General features: G+C 37.5%; 1 non-coding gene across 1 annotated transcript; it reads left to right on the forward strand.

Moving 5' to 3' along the window:
- Positions 1 to 5,752: 5,752 nt before the first annotated feature.
- On the forward strand, positions 5,753 to 5,885 carry LOC141416668 (small nucleolar RNA SNORA51). The gene has a single exon (XR_012441287.1). It is a non-coding gene; the product is annotated as a small nucleolar RNA SNORA51 (small nucleolar RNA).
- The last annotated feature ends 8,202 nt before the right edge of the window (positions 5,886 to 14,087 follow it).

Genomic DNA, 14,087 nt, shown 5'->3' on the forward strand with positions numbered 1-14,087 from the left:
GACAGAGAGAGAGAGAAATGTCACACCAAAACTCCCTGTATAACTATCAAATGCTAATAAAAATGTTTTAAAAGGTAGAATGATGGTTACCAGGGAATGGGGAATTATTGGTGGAATATTGGTTAAAGGTACAAAATTTCATTTAGACAGGAGGACTAAGCTCAAGAGATCTGTGGTACAACATGATAACTGTTGTTAAGAACAATGTATTTTATTCTTGAAAATTGCTAAGAGTAGATTTTATATGTTCTCACCACACAGAAAAGATTTACTATATATCATAGTATCCTAGTATGATTTTGCTTTAGAATTGCCTAGAAAAATATCCCACAAAATGTGAATGCTACATAGTTCTAGTGGGGTTGTTGAAGGTAGTTTATATTTTCCCCTTTTGCTTTTTCCCTATATTTGTTTCCTTTCTTACAATGAACATATGCAGAATAAATCTGGTCTCAAGGCCTGCTACCTTGATCCTGGTAGCTGACTACTATCTTGTTCTGTAGCTCTCAGTTCAGGAAGCAGGAGGACCAGGTTGTGAGAGCCTAGGGAGACAGGGTGATAAATGAGCAGGGTGTTTTAGTGAATCACACAAGGGGATTTTTGTACATATTTTATGAAGTTAAATGCAATGTACTTGTCTCAGAAAGTGCCCCCAATTCATATCCAGACAGCATAGGCCTGTAGAACTGCTCCAGCTTGGTGTAAGATAGAGTAGTTGTAGGGAAGTTGTGAGCTTCCAGAAGCTTTGATGTAACCACTCACTTAGACTTCTCATCCACAACAGTGTGCCTGCTTATGAGGTCCATTGAGGGTGGTCTAGAAACTTACAACTCCATCTGTCATTGGACAATGCTGCTGTGATCTCTTTCTGTAAACTTTAGATAAATAAAACTTGTTTTACATACACAAATTAAAAAAAAAAGGAAATGGTATGCAAAGTAATGCATATGTTAATTAGTTCAACTTAGCCATTACATGACATACACATATTTCAAAACATACATGATAAACATATGACACTATTATAAATATATGACAATTTTTATCAGTTCACATTAATAAATAAAATGTTTAAAAAGGAATATTTTTGAAACAATTGGTAGATCTTTAATGAGGACTGTGCATTAGATGGTAATATGGTATCCAAGTTAAATTTACTGAACTTGTTCAAGATAAGAGAATCTTTGCTGATAGGAGTTATATCAGGAAAGGAGAAAGCTATACTAACTTCAACTTCCTCCTCAACAGTTCAACAACTCATAATGCAATAATGGGATATGTGTATGGATATTTATATAGGAGAACTATAAAGAGATAAAGCAAGTAAGGCAGAATGCTAACAATTAGAGTCTAGAGGGAAAGTATAGGAATGGAAATTACACCCTTGCCATCTTTTATAAACATGATTTACTTGTGAAGCTACATCAAGGTTCATGTGTAAGATGAAAGCAAGCCAATTGATGAAAGCAAGCCAATTACTGAAAGCTGTGATTTTCTTATCAGGCACCATATGCCAAATGCCAAAGTTACATTTTGATGGCAGCCTGTAAAACTCTGATTTTTTAGCTCCCTGCTCCAGCTAAAGGCATGGTGTCCAATCGATTATTTCTACACTGTCAAATGAAACATCCCTTGCCCATTCTCCCTTGAACTTCTAAAGTAGTCGGTCAATGGAGGAACGTGACCAAGGTAAAAGCAGGGCTGCTAGAGGGGTTTTAGAAGAAAATGCCTAGTTTTCTTTTTTCTATCTCCTACTTCAAGCCCTGAAAATATTTTGACTTTCAGGACTGGTGCTAATTCTCTTTGAATGAGTTTAATTTTTTTCTTCTACATCACTCCTGTTTATTCAGCACTGTATTTATTCAAAGATGTCTATTCCACAAATTTTGAAAGTCTAGAAACTCCATGACTTAAACTGACTTCAGACTGTTATATACATACTGTCTCATAATATTGACAAAGTAGACAATTTATCCCCCTCATCACCTCAGGTTTTTAATGCCGTTATTTATTTGATTCATTCCTTCATTCAACAACTATTAAGCAAGTGCCAAATCCCTTCTTTTACCATTCTTTAATGATTTCAATACATGGGCCTGCCATTCACCATCAGATCGAGGAGATCACCCTTCTTTGACTAGTCTTCAGACTCAAGTTCACCAACAAGTTCTACCACTCCAACTTTAAAATACCTCTTGAGTCTGGCTACTTTTCACTTCTACTCCCACACTGTAATCAAAACTGCCATCACCTCTCACGTGACTGTTAACCTTCCTCCTGATGGATCTGATTCCACTCTTGTTCTCTATAGCTCATTTTCCAAAGTGCATCTAGAAAGTTCTCAAAATAGGAATCAGAGCATGTCTATTCAATTCTCAAAACCATCCCGCAACCCATATCATAACGAATAATCCATATTTCCATTGAACTTGTCTTGGCCGAAACACCTTTCTTACCACTTAACCCAAGCTGGAAAGATTCCGGTCATTAACAGCTTCATGCTTCCCCTTCACTGTTCCTAGCCCTGCCTGTCTTAAGCCTTTGCATTTGCTGTTCTATTTTCCTACACTATTTCTGCAGCATTTCAACATTATTTCTTTACAGAGGTCTTCCCTAATCCACTCAATTAAAATAACCGCCCCCATCCCTAGAGACACATACACACACACATTTCTACCAGTCTTCCTTGTGATATACTTTTCTTCATAGTACTTACCACTAACTGAAAGCATAGTGTATGTGTGTTTTTCCACAAGAATATCATCAACTCCATGGATGCAGAAACTTCTTCTGTCTGCATTTCCAGTGTCTAGATCAGTGTGCAAAGCAGAGAAGGAAATTACGTGCCATTTATTGACGAACTGACTGCATTGCCCAGGCTCTCTGACAATTTTCCTTAAGGAAGGCCCTGCTCCAGAGAACCTAGACTACCATTAGTACACTGGACCCGTTTCTACAACCAGAACTCTTGTCATTACTTCTCCTTTATTCTCCTAGGAGCTTTTGCAGGCTGGAAATATGAGAGGGCACAGAGAGAGATGAACAGTTTGGAGGAAATCAATTTCCTTTTTAGTTTAGGCATTATGCATTGGTGGCTGAGTAGGCGTCTGAAATTATTTCAGATGACAGGAAAAGCTGTGATAAAAAAAATCTTCTCTTGGACTATCACCGCATCTGAAATTACACTCTTAAGGAGTAAATTATTAAGTCATTACATCAAGCTATTGATTCTTCTTCAATTATTCAGACTATTAACAGGTTCTTAAGATACAGCGTTCACTATCTCAGTACCTAGCACATGCATTGCACATAGAGGTACTCAATAAATATTTTTTAAATAAATGATAGGAAGCAATACCAAAACATATTGTGTCTATGTATGCACATGGCACAAGGCAACCCACTAAAAGCTGTCAAAAAATAGGAGAAAGGGGGATGGGCAAAAGAAACGGCAATAGAGAGGGCTAATCTGATGAATCCACAATGTATACATGTGTGAAATGCTATAGTGTAACCTCTTAGTATACACTTCACATACACAATTAATATACACTGATAAAAATTTCATTCAATAAATGAATAGACTCCCTCTCTGAGTTTACTATCTCCATTTTATTGCCATCCATTTAAATTCCTGTTCTCCATGTCTTGCCTTTCCCACTCCAAACTCTGTTAGTTCATTTCCAACATTAATCATGCTGCCGTTTCCAGAAATAAACATTCTAGCTGGAGGTTAACAGCAAACACCTTGGCAGGTGAGATGAAGAGGACAGATGCTTTACTGAAATCTAATCTCCTCAGCATGATGGTGAAACGTGCCAAGAAACTGATTCCATCCCATGTAGTCCCAGCCAGAAGCCTCTTCTCCAAGGTGGCTGGCGTCCCCACCATCCTCATGTCATTGTTACCACTATCTTTGTCACTGCTCATGTGTTCCTAGTTCTTGCCCATGGAAACAACAACATGCGGTCATCGGGGTTTGAATCAAGGAATAACTCCTCAATAAATCTGACCATGCTAAGCTAATTTGTCTCTCTCTCAAAACCTACAGCACTAAGTATTAGCATCACTTGTTTAAACCAGTAACTATATATTATCCTGGGTCATAATCTAATTGTTTCTAAATTTAACTTGTTTTCCCATAAGCAAGGAGTTCATTTTTTCTCATCTTTTTCTTCTGCATTTCATACATAGCTTAGCTGGCTGCTTTTACTCAATGCCAAGAACTCACCCAGTACTTGTTGAATTTAGTTGAGTAATGAATTAAATAAATACAACTATGGGAGGTAGTTATTGTCATGAAGCTTTATCAAAGCCAAAGATGAATTCTAGTCCTTGGTATGGACAGCAGGATGTCACACGGGTAGCCCCCACTTCAAGACTGAAGAGGAATGTATGCTAACATGGAATTTTCTCCCTCTGAAGTCAGCTTCCTCCAAAAATGACTTGGATTTTCTTCTTAAATTCAGTGGAAACAATACCACCATACTAACTAATCTGAGTATTTGAAACATGTTTCTATACATATTTTTTTCCTGGTAACAAAATTACTTAAGCTTTCAACAATTAAAAGTAAATTCTCTTCAGATACATTAAAAAGTAAGTTCACCATCTATCACCAGATCTTTCCATACATTAAAAAATTAATGTGCCAAATGCTTCATTTCAGGTCAGGGATATCCTGACTACCAGAAACAAGGAAGCTATGAAAGACAACTGTGGCTATGGTAAAAAGATTCAGGAGCAACTTCATGAGTTATACTGGTAAAAGATGGGAGAACTTAGGCAATAATCAGGACAGTAAGTAAAACAGATTGAATACATTAAATATATTTAAAATCCATAAATTAATATTTTAAAAATCCAATGAGACTCACTTGTCACCTTTCTAAAATTCTAAGTATTAGCTGACTAGAAAAATTGACCAAATTCCTTTTATAGAAATACTCTAGTTAATTAATAAAGGAAAAATAATAGTGGGTTCTCACTCTGATAGACTGGTATTGACTCAATTCTTCACCCCTTCTCATATCCACTTTCTATGTAACTTTGCAATACCATCCTGCTGAGCCACTAGGCTCGTGGTAGTCAATTAGGACTCAACCTAAACTGAAAGCAACAATTTAGTGTTATGCATTCACTGGCATTTTCTTATGCCACCAAGAGGCAAAAGAGAAAGGCACCTGTCCTGGTGTTTCAGATTTCCCATGGAACAACACCAGGCTAGGGTCAGATAGATGCAAGTGCAGACAAGAAATCTTGCTGCTAGGGAGCTCTGAATGAAAGGCTCCTGCTTTTTTATAGACCCAGGAGCAAGAAGAAGGAGAGATAAAGGGAAGGGCTCAGAGTACAAAAGTATAACAATCAAAGTGCAGAAGAATGCCTCAGCCAAGGTCCACAAAAAGCGAATTCTGGAAGATGCACCTGGGAAGACCTCAGCTGAGGCCCTCAGTAAAGAGACCTCCAGAGGGAGGCTCCTGGGCTAATACAAGGGAACATGGCTGGCCTGAGGAGGTATGAGTCCTTTAGTGTACCTCCCTGCAGAGATTGGGATGCACTGGCAGCTTCCCTCCATGAGACCTGCTAGGTAAAGCCTTGTCATTGCCTATGCATAGGCATTTCAGCCTGGAGGTTGACTGCCCACCACCCACTGGAGGCAGCAGTACTTTGCCACCTCTTGACTTTGGGTTTGCCATATGACTTGTTGTGTTGAAGAAATGAAGTGAAAGTGATGATAAATAAGTGAACTAATGGCCTCCTGGTACTTATAACAGGCTGTGTTCTTACTCAAGACTGTATAGAAGAGGAGGCAAAATAAACCTACCCCATACACACCTCAGCCCCAGGCCTGGTGCCTGGACCTTATTGTGAATGCAGACACATGGGGTGTGTGTGAGTGGTGGTGGTGGGGGGGGAAACGAGCAAAGTAAGTACTTGCTATTGTACACTGCTGAGATACTTTGATCTTGTATAGTAACAGCTAAGTGATATCTCTATTTTGCAAGGCAATAATTCTCAATGACTATTAAAATCACAGAACAAGAAGCAACTTGACATGATATGCCTTCTGATAGAATTGTGCAATAGCACTTATGAACTAGTCTTGCCAAAAAAAAAAAAAAATCAAACTTGACACAGACCAAGCCTCTAGGTCTAATTTCTAACTTACAGAAATGGCAGGTAATAGGAGAATATACAAAATGATATTAAAGTATAGATAATGGGAAACTCTGAGAACAAATAGACCACTTTTTTACACAAATAATTTGAAGATGGCAGGAGTACAGAAAACCAATAGACTGAAAGACTTGAGAGAAATATAAAAATTAATTACTACCAATGGAATTTACTTAGATACCAATTAAAACAAAATGATTTTTTAAAAATGAGAGTAAAGAATATTTGTAGCTGTGTGTGGTGGAGCACACCTGTAAGCCCAGCACTGAAGAATGTGAAGCAGAAGGATCACAAATTCATGGCCAGCCTGAGTTGCATGTAAGATTCTGTCACAAATAAATAAATAAATAAATAAGGGACACTTAAAAGATTATTTGGGATTTGAACACAGGATTTTTGATATTTTAGAGAATTACTGGTGATTGCTTTAGGAGTGGCAAGGCTTTTGTGGTTGAAGCATAATAAATAGCCCCAAAACATAGTGACTTAAAGTGGGACACAATTAAATTTCATGATTTTGTGGGCCAGGACTTAGAACAGAACTCAGCTGGGTGAGTTTTCTGCATCACATGGCATCAACGGAAGCCACCTGGTGGCGTTCACTTGGCACATGGCAGAAGTAGGAAGTCCAGGATGGTCTTCTTTACATGCATGGTACTTTGGAGAGGAGAACTAGTCAGCAGGGTTCCACTGAAACTTCTAACCAGAGCAGTCACATTGACCTGTTCAGCACGGGAGTTCTGGGCCATCAGATGTCTTATATGACATCTCAGAACTCTCAGAATATGTACTAAGAGGTCCAGATTGAAGTTTCAAAGCTTCTTAAGATCTAACTATGGCAGTGCCAGGACAATACTTCTGGACCATTAAACTAGCTAAGTGGGTGACTCCAGTCAGATGCAATCCAAGGTGAGGGGAACTAGATGCTACCTCTCAGAGAGAAGAGTGAAAAATGAGAGGTCATCTATAATCTCCTTTAGGGTTAAGGAGATACCTCTTGTGGTATAGGGCTGGGGAGGGCAGCACAGGCCTGTAATTCAGGAGGATCATGGTTCTAAACTAACCAGGACAAAAGAGTGAGACCCTATCTGAAAAACAAACTAAAAGCAAAAGGACTGGGGGCATGGCTTAAGTGGTAAGCCCTAAATTCAATCCCTAGTACCACAAAAAAAGGAGAAATAGAGATTTCTCCTAGAGGTATGTACTAACTAAAGTATTTAGAGATGAAAAAATACAATGTCTAGGATTTACTTAAAAATATCTGGTGTAGGAGGGGGATAGGAACATAAATGAAAATATAAAACAAAATTAACTAAGAAATTTATTATAGCTTGGTTGAACAATAGGTACTTAGGGGTTCATTACATTATTTCTATTTTCATACATGTTTGACATTTTCCATGAAAACAAAGTTAAAAGATTAAAGATTAAACTGTCTTTTATGCAAAAGCTATGGAATGTGAAAAACAAGGGCACGAGAAATACCTCTGGTACTATAAATTGGGTGTGGGTGTGAAATACATTTTTACTGACATTAAACATTGACATCCTACCATGGCCAGGTACTCAGATATTTGAAAATTGAAGGAGAACATTTCCATGCCTTAGGTTGAAAATGTGAGTATCTCTCTCTCTCTATCCAAACAAATACACACACACACACACACACACACACATAACTTGAACTTACAGATACAGTTCAAATATCATCAATCATTTTAACAGTCTATAAAGTGCTTTCAGTACCTACTACAGTCCACACCTCAACTGGGTACTTGGTGATGTGGTTCAAAAGCTTAAAAGACTTTCATTGGTCACTCCTTCCAAGAATACAGTCAACTATTTTTCAGTTAACAATTAACATGCTTTAATAACCACATTTTTCCTTAAGGCACAATGGCGTGACTAGGATTTTCCTTTCTGATAGACCTGCCACTTGCAAAATCTGAAATCCAAGCACAACTCAGATGAGTTACTAAATGAAAACAAGCATTGCTTGACATTAGAGTGGTCAAAGTGTACATAGTGTTTTCAGTTTCTCTGGTGTATCACCACTTAGTTGTACATTCACTGCAAATATTGACTAATCTGTAACTCTACATAATCTGATTCTTGTTGCTCTATTTATGCATAAAAGCAATGGAGGCCAGGCCACTAACATTTACATTACGAATTATATGACCAAATATCCAAAACTAGCAACTTAGAATTGTGTTTGAATGTATCAACTCTCTTCCCCAATCCAGCACCACCGCCCTGTACAGAAGATCCTCCTTCCTACAATGATTCTACATTACACTGAAGTAGGAAAATGAGAGAAAGAATTAGAAATCATAGTCATGAGACCTTGAGAAGATACTTATTCTTGCTACCCCTTAGTTTCATCCTTAATATAATAAAGATTACAATCTCTGTTCCATCCACTGCACAGGATTGTTTCTCTGAAATAACTATGAAAACATTATAGGTCTCTATAAGATATCCTTAGAGGTAATATTCCTCATACATAAATAATATCTTGAACCAGGCTCCTATAATCCTAGCTAATTGGGAGACTGAGATCAGGAGGATCACAGTTCGGAGCCATTGATGAAATAAAAGAGGAAATTAAAAAGTTCCTGGAATGCAATGAAAATGAAAAAACCTTGCGGAACCTATGAGACAGAGCAAAGGCAGTCCTGAGAGGAAAGTTTATAGCCATGAGTGCATATATTAAAAAGACTGAAAGATCCCAAATCAATGACTTAACGATACATCTCCAACTCCTAGAAAAACAAGAACAAGCAAATCCCAAAACAAACAGGAGAGAAATAATAAGAGCTGAAATCAACGAAATAGAAACCAAAAAAACCACACAAAGAATGAAACAAAAAGTTGGTTCTTTGAAAAAATAAACAAGATCGATAGCTCCTGGCAAACCTGACTAAAATGAGGTGAGAAAAAACCCAAATCAGTAGAATCAGGAATGCAAAAGGGGAGATAACAACACACACCATGGAAGTCCAGGAATTCATGAAAATTCTTACTTGGTAGAACAAAAATCATACCCCTTTGGCCTTCTCAGCATCCAACTCTTCAAAGTGTTGCCAAATGACCACTCATCCAAAAACTGTAGACCCCTCCACGTGAAGGCAAGTACTTGACTTTTAAACAGTATTTGAGGATCACACTCCCTCCAGGCTCAGAACAATCACGTGTGGTAAAAAATGTCAAGATAACCTTTGGAATGTGCTCAAGAATTCTGCATATTAAATGATGGTAATGCTTTTCTCAAAATATCTAATTTTCTGTAAGGCAACAGAGGTGTGTCCAAGGGTTCCAGAGCTTCTAAGTGACAGAAACTTTAAACTCCCTGACTTCTAATTCTCCTATTTGGTTGGTCTCTGCTTTTCTTCAATTTTGGGCTTATATTTAGCTTCCTCAAGACATCTTTCTTACTGTTCAACCTATATTTCTTTCCTCTTTCTTGTAGAGTCTAGTTCCTTTTCTTCATATCACAATGTTATGAATTTATTGCTAGCTTACTGTGTTTCTCTCATATAAGTTTGTAATATTGAAATGATAGAGGATACTCCTTTCTTCACCCATACACCTTCAGCACTAGCCTGGCAAAGAATAAGACTCAGTAAATAAGATGCTGAATGAATAGAGTTCCATTTTGCATCATTCCAGATAACAAAAAAAGAATTTAAAAGAATTTAAAAAGTAGTAGATAGCTTGCTACTAAGAGTTTCATTCTGATTGATGCATAAACTAATTATGTCTTATATAAGGGTAGCTATGTGAGTCAACTTAAAAGAATTAACCAAAAAAAAAAAAAAAAAGAAAAAGATTTATTTGGGTTCATGGCTTGAGAGGTTTTAGTTCATGATCAGTTGGCTCATTGATTTTGAACTTGGGGCTAGGCAGCACATCTTGGTGAGGAGTGCAGTGGTGAAACCAGAAATTTCTTCCAAATGAAATTTTAATATTTGTGGTTCTCCTACTTCTTTGTTCTTTCCTCTCTCTATTCCTCCTTCGTCTAGCAACTAGTTTACATATTCACAAACAGTAGGCATTTAACGGTTTCTCAGTTGGCCAGCTGAAAAAGTCATCCTGTCAGTAGTTAATAAAGAAATGTATTTTCAGTCTATCCTGTGTACTATTACTGTACTAATCTCTGAAGAAAACACAGTTGATAAATGTGTCCCACTCCTAAGACAAGTATAATAAAATACAATTGTAATGCTATGCACTTCTTTATACTAAAAGCATATGGTAGTTATGGTAGAAATAGAGAAGAGAGAGAACAAGCTGGTGTTTAAAGGAAGAATGTCAAGTGAAAACTTCAGTTTAGAAAATGATGTGGATTTCCTTAGACTAAAAAAGGGGAGGGCATTTCAGTTTAATAAAATAGTATGCTAAGGGCATTGGGAGGACATACAGAGGTTTCATAGTTCAAGTAGTGAAATGGAGCAACAGTGTTTTAAGGGCAAGTTTTGAGAGGTGAGTTTGAGAAGGTGCACTGGCAGCTTGAAAATGAAATAATTTTTATGTTAAATTAAAAAGCTATACATTACACAGAGATATTGGGAAATTCTTATCAGATGAATATAAATGAGCTTTGCATTGTAAAGCTAAACAAACTCAGATGGAAAATGGATTGATAAATGTAAATAAGGGCTCCAATGCTAGTTTCAGAAAATAAGTTGATTTCAAGTCATTATTTTTGAACTAAGACACCAGAAGTAGGAATGATAAAAGAGAACGGACTTAAGGAGAACAGAGGGTATTTGAAAACTGCATGTGATGGCAGCAAGCAGTGGTTCAATTTTGAAATACAGAAGGCAGGAAATATACCTTTGATGGAGACAACATGCATGGAAGGAGATAATGAGCTCTATTTGGTTATATTAGAATTGAGGCATACATGGGGCATCTTTGAGTGAATGTGTAATAAGTGATTGAAAATATGAGACTGATAACACACAGTGACAGGTCTTCTAGGGTATTTGGGAATTAATGGCATGTAAAAATAAACTTTTAAAACCAGAAGAGGGCTATTTCCTACAGAAATAATTTAGAGGGACAAAGCAACATGGCTGGAGCATAATAATATCAATTACACTTTAGTGACACCCAAGTGGAAAGAGCAGGCAAGAAAAAGGAGCTCTGAGCCTTCTATGTAAGGGATTGCATGACTACTCTAAGAAGAAGTAACAAAGAACTCTTCAAGAATAGTGTGTTCAAAAGAGTTGCACTCATGAAGAAATCCAACAAAATAAAGATCAAAATTCCCTACTGGATTCACAAATTACAGCTCTGATTTAGTGTTCTCGGAGCAATGTAAGAACTCCTGTGTTGTAATATAAAACATTTCCTACCCAGCTTTCAACAAATTATACTATATACATAAATTACTTGGCTTGAGCAGATTTTACAATGTTTGAATATAAACTCCAAAAGACCCAAGTTCCAAATATAATCTCAAAATTATGCATGAATGGGAAGGTGAAATTTTAGACAATCTGGTTAAGAACATAACACCTCTGGATATACTGAGAAGTACACTGACATCAATGATACTCTAAGAAAATTAGAAAATTCTGGAGAATAGTATTGAAGGTCTCGGTCAATGTTAACTAGATCTTAAGGTAAAAGACATATTTGCATCTGCTTTGCTTAAATTATGAGATTAGAAGCCAAGAAGCAAGGGATGGAAGAATGAAGAATAACAAAATTGGGAAAGTAAATGCAGTCAATTATGAAAGGTATCGAGTAGCAAGGAAAGGATGGGGACAGGAATGATAGCTCTAAGAAGCAAGGTCTAGAGTGCATGTTTTCAGTGACTCTTTTGTTTTTCTTTTCATCTATGTGGGAGAAACGCGAACACTTTTAAACTACAATATGAGTGATCAAACAAGTTGTGTTTAAACATATGTAAGAAAGAGGTGGAAACTGATGTACTAAGTGAAGACAAAAGTTAAGCAGCGAAAGAGTTTAAAGGCAAATGGAGAAAAAATGAGTAAAAGAAGGTAAACTCTTCTGAAATGGGACCTAGAAAAGCATGGGTGAGTACAAATGTAAACAATGAAAAGTAAAAAGAGCATGTTGAAGTAACTGATTTCAAATGGTATCAACAAAATACACGCTTAGAAATGTAAAGCTCTTGCACAAGACTAAAGGGAATAGGGCAAGAAAATGTATTTTAAGAGAACAAAGAATGACGCAGTAACTTTTGAAAGAGATGTTTGTGGGAGTTGTAGCAGGTATTGCTTGTCCATCTCCCTCATATCAGTAAGTGTGATTTTATACCTGTATGGATCTTCAATTGTATCCAAGGTCTCTGTAAACCCTCAGTTCCTCCCACGAGAAGCTCTGTAAGGACTCAAGGCAAATCAAAGTTCCAGGAGAGAAAACATCACGCCAGCATACCACACTGTCCCTGCTTCCCATGTCCCTTATCCTAGAGGCTTCTGCCACACACTTTCACTTCACTCAATTTTCTGAAGCTTGTTAAATTCTTCAAAGGATCGATGGTCTTTCTCTTTCTGTTTCACTTCTCACTGCCATTACCAAAAGTGAAAAAGAAAATGCAATAAATAACAAACACTTTCAGATGAATCATTGTTTCAGGGTTAGCTTCTGGGAAAACACAAAATAATTAAGGAGTTAATAAGGAAAAGTAAAAAGTGCTGAGTGGTATAAGGGACTATTTAACTGGGGAAACTATACACATTCGGGTGGAATGAATTTACACCATTTTTTGATTGCTTTTAAAGTCCTGTAATGAAGTGAAGTTATGGATGGTAGTTCTGGGGATAAAAAGAGCAATGTTTGGAAGTAAGTCTACAGTAATCCTAAAAGAAATTTAGTTTTTTCTTTTCCTTCCTTCCTCCCTCCCTCCCTCCCTTCCTTCCCCTTCCCCCCTCCCCCTCCTTATACATATGTGCATACAATTCTTGGCTCATTTCTCCCCCCTGCCCTCACCCCCTCCCTTACCACCCACATTGCCCCCTTCCTCTCCCCCCCCCGCCCCCTTGATACACGGCAGAAACTATTTTGCCCTTATCTCTAATTTTGTTGAAGAGAGAGTATAAGCAATAATAGGAAGGAACAAGGGATTTTGCTAGTTGGGATAAGGACAGATATACAGGGAGTTGACTCACATTACTTTCCTGAGCATGTGTGTTACCTTCTAGGTTAATTCTTTTTGAGCTAACCTTTTCTCTAGTTCCTGGTTCCCTTATCCTATTGGCCTCAGTTGCTTTTAAGGTATCTGCTTTAGTTTCTCTGCGTTAAGGGCAACAAATGCTAGCTAATTTTTTAGGTGTCCTACTATCTCTCTTGTGGGCTCTCGCTTTTATCTTGTGATCGAACTTCAATCCCCTTGTTGTGTTTGCCCTTGATCTACTGTCCGCATATGAGGGAGAACATACGATTTTTGGTCTTATGGGCCAGGATGACCTCACTCAGAATGATGTTCTCCAATTCCATCCATTTACCAGCAAATGATAATATTTCGTTCTTCTTCATGGCTGCATAAAATTCCATTGTGTATAGATACCACATTTTCTTGATCCATTTGTCAGTAGTGGGGCATCTTGGCTGTTTCCAACTTGGCTATTGTGAATAGTGCTGCAATAAACATGGGTGTGCAGGTGCCTCTGGAGTAACCTGTGTCACAGTCTTTTGGGTATATCCCCAAGAGTTGTCCTCATTATAAATATACTCTTTAGATGAGAGATAAAATACTACTTTACACACACACAATTGAAAAGGACTAACAGAAAGATAAAGAGTAGTTATCAGGGCTAGGCAAGGTCAGAGTAGGAATTGTTTAATGGGTGCAGAGTTTCTGTTCAGGATAAAGAAAAAGTTCTAGACATGAGTAGTGGTGAGCTGCAGAGCAAATGTCACTTAATGAACAG

The sequence above is a fragment of the Castor canadensis genome, chromosome 1 (assembly GCF_047511655.1).
Source record: "Castor canadensis chromosome 1, mCasCan1.hap1v2, whole genome shotgun sequence".
NCBI classification, from domain to species: domain Eukaryota; kingdom Metazoa; phylum Chordata; class Mammalia; order Rodentia; family Castoridae; genus Castor; species Castor canadensis.